We start from the raw sequence: 9,330 nt of genomic DNA, 5'->3' as shown, positions 1-9,330 counted from the left end.
CGCTAAGCGATCGGCTCGTTCATTGCCTGGTATGTTCTTATGTGCAGGTATCCAAATGAGGGTGATTTGGACACCTGATTGGTGTAAATTGAAGAGGATGTGTTTGACGTTATAAACATACCAGTTCAGTGTAAACTTGTTAGATTTTAGTGTTTGTAGCACAGAGAGAGAATCAGTGAATATATTAGCAGATTGTATGGATGAATGTTTGATGTAGAGTAATGTTTGGCGTATGGCAAGGAGTTCAGCCGAAAAAATAGAAAAGTGGGACGATAAGTGAAACAATTCAGCATACTGAGTCTGTTCGTAATAAAAAGCAGCGCCGACACCACAAGAATTTTTCGATCCATCAGTATAAAAATTGGGACAGGCATTAGTGGATGATATGCGAACTTTTTTAGAATGTAGAGAAAAATATGAAAGCCGATAAGGGAGCATAGCAAAAGAAGATTCTTTAGAATGAATAATAGGAGGTGTATATTGAAGCACATCGTATGCCACAGAATAGTATGGTAGCACATGACTACGAATAATAGTAGATTTAAGAGGGGAGACAAACTGAAATGCCCAAATTAAGGCAGGGGCTCGGCAAGGAAGTGGGATAGGCGTTGCGAATGATTGAGCGAGTAATTGTATTTTGGGTAGAAGGTTATTGGAGAGTACGAGAAGTCGTTTGAGGAGATACTTAGCTGCTAGAAATCTGCGTCGAAGGGGAAGAGGAGGGTCACCAGTTTCAACTCATAAGGCATTAGTAGGTGTGGTAGACAACGCACCAAAACAAACTCGTAGTGCTTGATTTTGAATTGTGGTGAGGGATTGAAGGGCAGATGGTGATGCTAGATCAATTATATGTGCACAGTAGTCGAAACGAGCACGGATCGTGGAGCAGTAGACTAATTTTGCTGTAGCAGGATCAGCTCCCCACGAACGACGTGTAATGGCTTTGAGGAGGTTAATATACGTGGCAGTACAGTTACGTAGGTGTTGTATATGTTGGGAAAATTGTAATTTACGGTCAAGGATAATGCCAAGATATTTATGGTGCGAACGTATGGAAATTTCATAAGTATCGAACAGTAAAGGCTCGGAGTTGTAAATCCGCTTGGTAGTAAAGATTACTGCAGAGCATTTATCGGGTGATAAAGAGAACCCATGAGTATGTAACCAGGACTGAACTTGAATGAGTAGCCGTGTTATACATTTGCGAGCAACATCTACGTCTTTATGGGAAAAGTAGAGAACTATGTCGTCAGCATACATAAGAATTCGGGCAGATTGGAGGGCAAGTTGCTCGAGGCCGGATAAATATAAAGCAAACAGTATTCCACTGAAGATATCACCTTGAGGGACGCCGACATTAGCTTGACGAGGGGATGGCGTAGTGAGAGGAGGTTTGAAGATTAGAGTGCGGGACGTTAAGAGATGACGTAGAAGAGTTATGAAAGTGGTTGGGATGCCTTTCTGTGATAACACATCCCATAACATATTCAGGGGGACGGAATCAAAGGCACCTCGTATATCGAGGAAGACAGCAATAGTGTGTTCTTTTCGAGATTTAGCTAATAAGATGTCTATTATAAGCATATTGATCGCATCCTGAGCATTTCGACCCTTACAGTAAGCATACTGATACTTGGGAAGGAGGGAATAATATTCCAAGTACCAGAGAAACCTTTGGAGGAGGAGTTTAAGAAATAGTTTGCGTATACAAGACGGCAAAATTATTCCTCGAATATTGTGAGGGGAGGTCATTGAACGTCGAGGCTTTGGAACCGGAACTAGGAAAAAAGTGTTCCACTCGGGAGGTGGAGTCGTAGTATGCAACACAAAATTAAAGTACTGAACAAGCACGTGTAGGGCTTTGGTCGGCAACTGTTTTAACATGGCATAAGAGATATAATCAGGACCGGGAGTGGATGATTTGCAGGAATTAAGAACGGACGTGAGCTCAGGGAGAGTGATGGGACGTGAAAGTACTGAACAATTACGAGTGGAAGCAGAGATAACTGGAGTATAAGGTGGAAGTGCATGATCTGGAGTGAGGGACCTGATAAAGTCATTCAGAATAGTCGGCGGGATTTGAGGGCGTGGAACGTGATTGGAAGCCCGTGTGAGAGCACGGATAGCATTCCATAAGCGAGATGCAGAAATATGGTTATGGAAAGAGGATATAAAAGTTTTCCATGCCTGTCGTCGTTTTTGATTGAATACACGTTTGATATGCGCAATATGATGTTTGAGGTGAAAGTAGTGTGAAGGGGTTAGAGTTTTACGATAAATTTTGAAGAGTCTCTTGCGTTTAAGGATTAGTTGGTGACATTCACTGTCCCACCACTTTAATTGAGAGGCACCAGTGGTCATGGAGTTTGATGGTGTCGTAAAAGGATGGTAGAGGTCCAGATACTGTGTTATTATTTTGAGCAGGGAGTGATAGGATAATTCTGTTACAGGGAAGGTCTCCAATTGGGTTACCATGTAGGAGTTAAAGCACGAAGCATTGAACTGTTTCATGGAACGTAGCGGAGCGATATAATGGTCGTTAAGTGGGTTTTTAGTGATATACCCGTGGCCATAAGTAATGAGGATAGGAAAGTGATCACTTGTATGAGTGTCACTGAGTACTCTCCACGTGGTTATAGAGGCAATGGAGTTGCGGCAAAGTGATAGATCGACCGCACTAGGCAACGAACCAGGAGGAGTGAGCCTGGTAGGGGAACCATCGTTCAGAAGCAAAAGATTATGTTGAGTTACAGCATGTAAGAACTGTGTGCCTTTGGAGGTGTTGAGCGGAGCTCCCCACTGACTATGATCAATGTTGACATCGCCCAAAAACAACAGTTGGGTATCAGGTGGAAACTGATTAAAAAATTTGAACCATTGGGCAAAAGATATGTAGTTATCAGGGGGATTATACAAGTTTATAACATATGTGTTCTGACATATAAGACCTAGGGAATAGGTATTTGGTATTATGTATTGTAGATGTAATGGAGTGTACGATAACGAAGTATGTATCATAAGTGCGACACCATCAAATCCTGGTCCGTCATGGCGTTCGATAGAATATCCTGGAAAATAAAAGTGAGTTGTATGAGAAAACCAAGTTTCTTGCAAAGCGACTATGTGAGGAGATGTTTCGTGCATGAGAATTTTGAATTCGTAGTGTTTATTTTGTAGGCTCCTAGCATTCCATTGAAGGATGCGTACTACCATTATTAAAGATAAGGTGTAAACTTTCGCGAAGTTGACTAATAACTGGTAAGATATTGGGGTGATCGCCAATTAGTTGAGTAAGCTGCATGAGAAGATGGAGAACACACTGATGAACATGTTCTCGCTGAGGAAGTGTAGTACCTGTTTGAGAATGCTGTGCGGGTTGCAGAGGCATTGACGGGCTCGATGTTGAGGGAGTGGGCTGACTGGGTTGAATGGGGTATTGATAACTCAGAGATTGAGAGGGGTGAGAGGGTGTAGTGGATTGCACTAGCTGGAGATACGCAGCTCTATCATAGCCAGGAGAAGGTTTAGGTGGCAAATCCTTAACAACCACTTGTGTGAATTTGCGTTTGCGAGGGGCGTCTGGTAATGGAGAAGGATGTTGAGAGGGTAGGGGAGGAAATTGTTGGACGTTATGATACTCAGAATAAGTAGGTGGAGATAGTCGAGCAGAAGCTTCTGAGAACGAAATGTTATCAGTGCACATAAGTTTTTTGATTTCCACTTGCTTCTGATGAACAGCACAATCTGATGAACCCGTTTCGTGTTCCCGATTGCAATGTACACATAACTTGACATTAGCAAGGCAGTCTGAGGTAGAATGATTCATACCACAGTTGCGACAGCGAAAGTTAGTGGACTGGCAATTGCGTATGGTGTGTCCATAACGCTGGCATTTGGAACAGATAATGGGGTAAAATATAAAGGGATTGACTTCTAACATTACATGATAGATTGAAACATATTTGGGCAACGTTTTGGAGCAAAAAACAATCTTGACGGAGCCGGTAGGTAGATATACTGACTGACCATCTTGGAGGGATTTACGGCGTAGGCGTTGAACAGAATGAACTTTGACGTCACTTTGAAGTAAAGTAAGAATATCGGATTCAGTTAGATCTTTCTCAACACCGCGTATAATGCCTACGCGGAAGATATTTGAGTGAGGAATAAAGGCATGCAACTTTTGTGTCTCAAGAAACTTATTCTGCAGAAAGTCATTAGCATGATTAGGAGAGTGAAAGTTTACCTGAATCCGGTTACGGCCTTTATACTGGATGGATTTAACAGGAAATTTCCTTTCATGGAGTAGACGCCCTATAGCCATAGGGTGTAGATTGCCAATGTTATTACCTTGTTTGGATGAAACAAAAACAAAATATGGTCCTGGATGGTTTAATGGGTATAAATTACATGCACTAGTAGTAGGAGGTTGAGCAGGAGGGGGAGGGTTAGGATTGGATTGAGTCGCGGTTTGCAACGAAGGGGTAGGAGTAGAATTATCAGTCACGGTTGTATCCATTTTCACTTCTTCTTCCCGTGCAACATTACTATTTGACGCGGGATGAAAGTCCCGAGTACCTCCACTATCAGAACTCATGCCACCACCACTGCACAATCACACGCAAGCTAGCACCCGAACGCACGAGTAAGATCTAGAAACGTCAAACACCGAACACGAAACCTCGAACACAACGAACCGTACAGTACGATGTCGCGGACGAGACTACCCAGAAACAAAACACGATTGAAGTGTAAATCTAAGTAGAAAGAATGTATTAAGACCAGTTGACCAATAGGGACCGTGCGTATAGCGACTGCTGCCATCTGGTGGCTTAATCTGAAGTAACTGGTAGGAGCCGTAGGAGCATTTTTCACCATCGAGTTAGTGAATAGTGTTTTTTTTTATCTTTCTAGCTGTAAGTCTTTGACTGTTCACATTGCTTACTGAGGTACCGGTAGCCTACGTTTTGATTAGGTTCTTTCAGCATATTCTCTAAGCATGAACGAAACTCATAGAACCAGTAAACGCAGTAAATGTCACGTGAACTGTTCCGTGTACGGTTGTAATTACACTTACTAAAACAGCCCACCAGGAACGAATTATTTTTCGTTTTCCAGCGGCAGCTGCCCATAAGATCAGAAGGGAAGCATGGATAACATCTTTAGAACGTTCAACACTTGATGGAAAACCGTGGGTTCCAGCCAGGAATTCAGAATCTGCATCCGACACTTCATTGATGGAACACCTACCAGAGACCCTGATAGCCCTGGATATAAGCCTACTTTGCATATATTACCAGGAAGAACTAATGAGGACGAAATACGGAGGAAACTGACAGTCAGGTACTAGAGGAGGAAAGGGAGACAAAGTGAAATGAAAGAAAACACGAATTCTGTTCCTGAATCACAATCTCCCCAAATTGTTTGTAGCATAGGTATTCATCCGGTCTAGAAAACCAAGAATAACGGCCGAGAGGATTCGTCATGCTGACCACACGACACCTCGTAATCTGCAGGCCTTCGGGCTGAGCAGCGGTCGCTTGGTAGGCCAAGGCCTTTCAAGGGCTGTAGTGCCATGGGGGTTGGTATAGGTATTCAGACTGATTATTTACCATTTTCACATGGCCAGGGAAATGTAAATGTACTATATTGTCATTTATAATTGCCCAGTGATAATTCAAAATGTGATTCAAAAACTCTGACAATTTTACGCACGGAAGTGTTAGACAAACAAAACGCGTACGGAGGCGCTGCGACGTAGCAGAAAAAATAGTTGTAAGGTACGGTAGTAAAGTATGTATCCATATTATTCTCTACAAGTAAAATATTTCGTACTTTTTCTGAATTTACCGCAGATATAACACTTTATTTGAGTAAAAACAATTATTATCTTCCATTTGGGACAAATAATAGTGGCATTTCGTGGATCGGATTCGTTCACGTAACCGGAAAATTTGAACTGAACATTAAGGTTACCGGGTATATGTTTAATAATGTTAAAACTAAGATTATTACAAATTTATAAAATATGAAAAGGATCTACATTAAGAATTTTAAAAAAATTATATTCTTGATGTTAATATTATATGGGGTTTGACTAACATTTGTCTCTCTCAAACATACACCAGATATGCCTATTTCCTTTGAAAGTTTTTCTTCTACCTGATATATGTGATGGCTACCATTAAGCTCTCTTCCGTTCCTCAAGTAGATTTCCTAAAATACTTAGAACTCCACATAATTTTCTGAAAACCTACAAGAATAACTGCATTCGACGTAGCTGATTAATTCAAATTATACGTATTCACAACATATTTCAATAAGTAAACAACGACAGCTGATGTTATTCTGGTGTTTCTCCTACCGATGAATAATCGTCTCCTCCGCTAGGGGCGCTGCGGTCGAAAATTTGTTGTTACGCACGGTCCCTATAGGGACAAGTATACTACCACGGCCGACTGGATACCTCGCTGCGCTCCTTATACCGGCCTTGACAATCGCTTGTGAAGCCCAGCATAAAGCTGTAATTGGAAAGTTTCACCATAATGCCGCTGGAGCGCTGGCCTACTACCCACTGACAGGAAGCTGCATACCGCAAATTGCTGCATTTCCAGTAAATGTTGGCAATGTGTTCGCAATGAGGTGCTTGTTGGCTTGATAATGAAATCTGATAGTTATGCGCTAGTGAGTTTATTTTTTATTGTGTAGTGTGGTGATTCATCATCATCATCATCATCATCATTTCCCTTTATCCAGCTGTAGCCGGGTAGGGGCAAATATGGTTCCTCTCCACTTTCTTCGGTCTTTCCACCACTCCTCCTCCAACACTGTGTCCCAGTCCAGGTTTCTTTCTATAATGCTGCGTTGGATGGTATCCTTCCATCTTAATCGTGGTCGTCCACGGCCTCTCCTTCCTTGGACTTGCATTTCCATCACCTTTTTTTGGCATTCTTTCGTCGCTCATTCGCTTTATGTGCCCAAACCATCTTAGTCGGCTCTTCTCTATTCTATCATTCATTTTTTCCACTCCAAATTCTTCCCGGATTTTCTCATTCCTTATTTTGTCTCGTCTACTCTTCTGTATCATACTCCTCAAGAATTTCATTTCAGCTGCCTGTATTCGACTCTCATCCTTCTTTGTCATTGTCCAAGTTTCTGCTCCGTAAGTTGTTATGGGTACGTAATACATCTTGTACATGGTATCCTTTGCTTCCATTGGCACATCTTTGTCCCATAACATATTTCTTACACTATGATAGAAACAACTTCCAGCTTGAATCCTTTTACTAATCTCAGCATCCAGTCGAGCATTCTCCATTAATTCACTCCCCAGGTATTTAAAAGTTTCCACTACTTCCAGGGGCTTGTCTGCAAGTCTAATCTGACCTTTCCCTTCTTTCTCCCCTCTCGTCATAACAAGAGTTTTACTCTTTTCTACACTTATTTTCAATCCACATTCTTCAATCTTCCCATTCACCACATTCAACTGTTCTTGAACCTTCCTGTCGTCTTCTCCCCAAATCACAATATCATCTGCAAATAACATCGTGTTCATTTCTCTTCCTCCATATGCTGCTTTTGCTGTTCTCATGATGTCATCCATTACTATTGTAAACAGGATTGGTGATAGAACACTTCCCTGTCTCAGCCCACTAGTTATTTTGAACCAACTTGTCCTGCCAACTTGTGTTTGCACGCAACTACAACATTCCTTATACAATGCCATGATCATTTTTATTAATCCCTGTCCAATTCCTTTTTGCACCAGACTGTCCCAAACTTTCGTCCTAGGGACACTGTCATATGCCTTTTCAATATCAATGAATGTCATCACCATATCATTCCCGTACTCCCAATGCTTTTCCATTAGTTGTCTCATAATGAAAATGGGCTCTATTGTTGATCTTCCACTTCTGAAACCAAACTGATTTTCCTGTATCTGCTTCTCAACCCTCAACCTTATTCTACTTTCCAGTATTCTTTCCATTATCTTAGCAACATGGGATATTAGAGTAATTCCCCTGTAGTTCTTCAAAACTTTCTTATCACCTTTCTTGAAAATTGGGATGATTATTCCTTTTTGCCAATCCTCAGGGACCTCCTTATTCTCCCAGACATTCCTGAGAACCCGATATGTCCACTGCAGGCCTACAGCTCCAGCTGCCTTATATTATATTAGATTATATTTTTTAAATTGTGTTTACAAATCTTGGAATTTGAGACATTCTTGTGCATCTTTTCGTACTTCGAGCAGAAATTTTATGGAAACAAGAACAAAGTGATTTTCTCGCTGTAACTTCGATCTGAACAAGGATTTTTATTTATGTGCTAATTCGTTTTTTTATGGTGTGTTGATTTGCTTTTCTTTAACTGTGTTAGGAAATATTCAAATATATATTGCTGTGTGACGTTTTTGTATTCCGAACAGGAAAAAAGAAGCAAAGGTACACTATCATTTCACGAATTCTCTGTAGACCAGGACAGAATTACGAAGTGGCTAAAAGCAGGTAACACTCTCGTCTTAGTTTTCCGTTTCTATGTCGGGTATTTACCTTCGTTCTTTCTTTCTCTTTTCTTACTCTGTTTATCCCTCCAACGTTGGCTTTTCTCTCGGACTCAGTGAGGGATCCCACCTCTACCACCTCAAAGGTAGTATCCTAGAGCGTGAGACTGCGGGTCGGGGGATACAACTGGCAAGGATGACCAGTACCTCGCCCAGGCGGCCGCAACTTCTATGCTGAACAGGGGCCTTGTGTCGGGGATGGGGAGACTGGAAGGCATATCCAAGGAAGAGGGAAGGAAGCAGCCATGGCCTTAAGTTAGTTACCATCCCGGCATTTGCTTGGTGGAGAAGTGGGAAACTATGGAAAACCACTTCGAAGATGTCTGAGGTGGGAATCGATACCACCCTCTACACAGTTGACCTCCCAAGGCTGAGTGGACCCCGTTCCAGCCTTCGTACCACTTTTAACATTTCGTGGCAGGGCCAGGAGTCGAATCCGGGCCTCCGTGAGTGGCCGCTAATCACGCTAATCAGGTATTTTTACCCATGAATTTTCTTTCATAGAATAATCCTTTAGGCGGTGTCGTATTTGCCATATGACAGCAACACAACACATTTTATCCAAGCTAATCTGAACTTTAACATTTAAACATTGACAAGTAAGAATCGCTACTGCTATGACGGTAAGGCCAGCGTATGAAGTGTTATTACCTGAGCAATGGGGCCGATGACCTAGATGTTAGGCCCCTTTAGACAACAAGAATCATCACCATCGAGCAGAGAACAGTTTACATTTTATTTACTCAAAATACTTTTCTCTCACTGAA

The sequence above is a fragment of the Anabrus simplex genome, chromosome 5, assembly GCF_040414725.1.
Source record: "Anabrus simplex isolate iqAnaSimp1 chromosome 5, ASM4041472v1, whole genome shotgun sequence".
Classification (NCBI taxonomy): Eukaryota; Metazoa; Arthropoda; class Insecta; order Orthoptera; family Tettigoniidae; genus Anabrus; species Anabrus simplex.
This window is presented reverse-complemented; position numbering follows the sequence as displayed.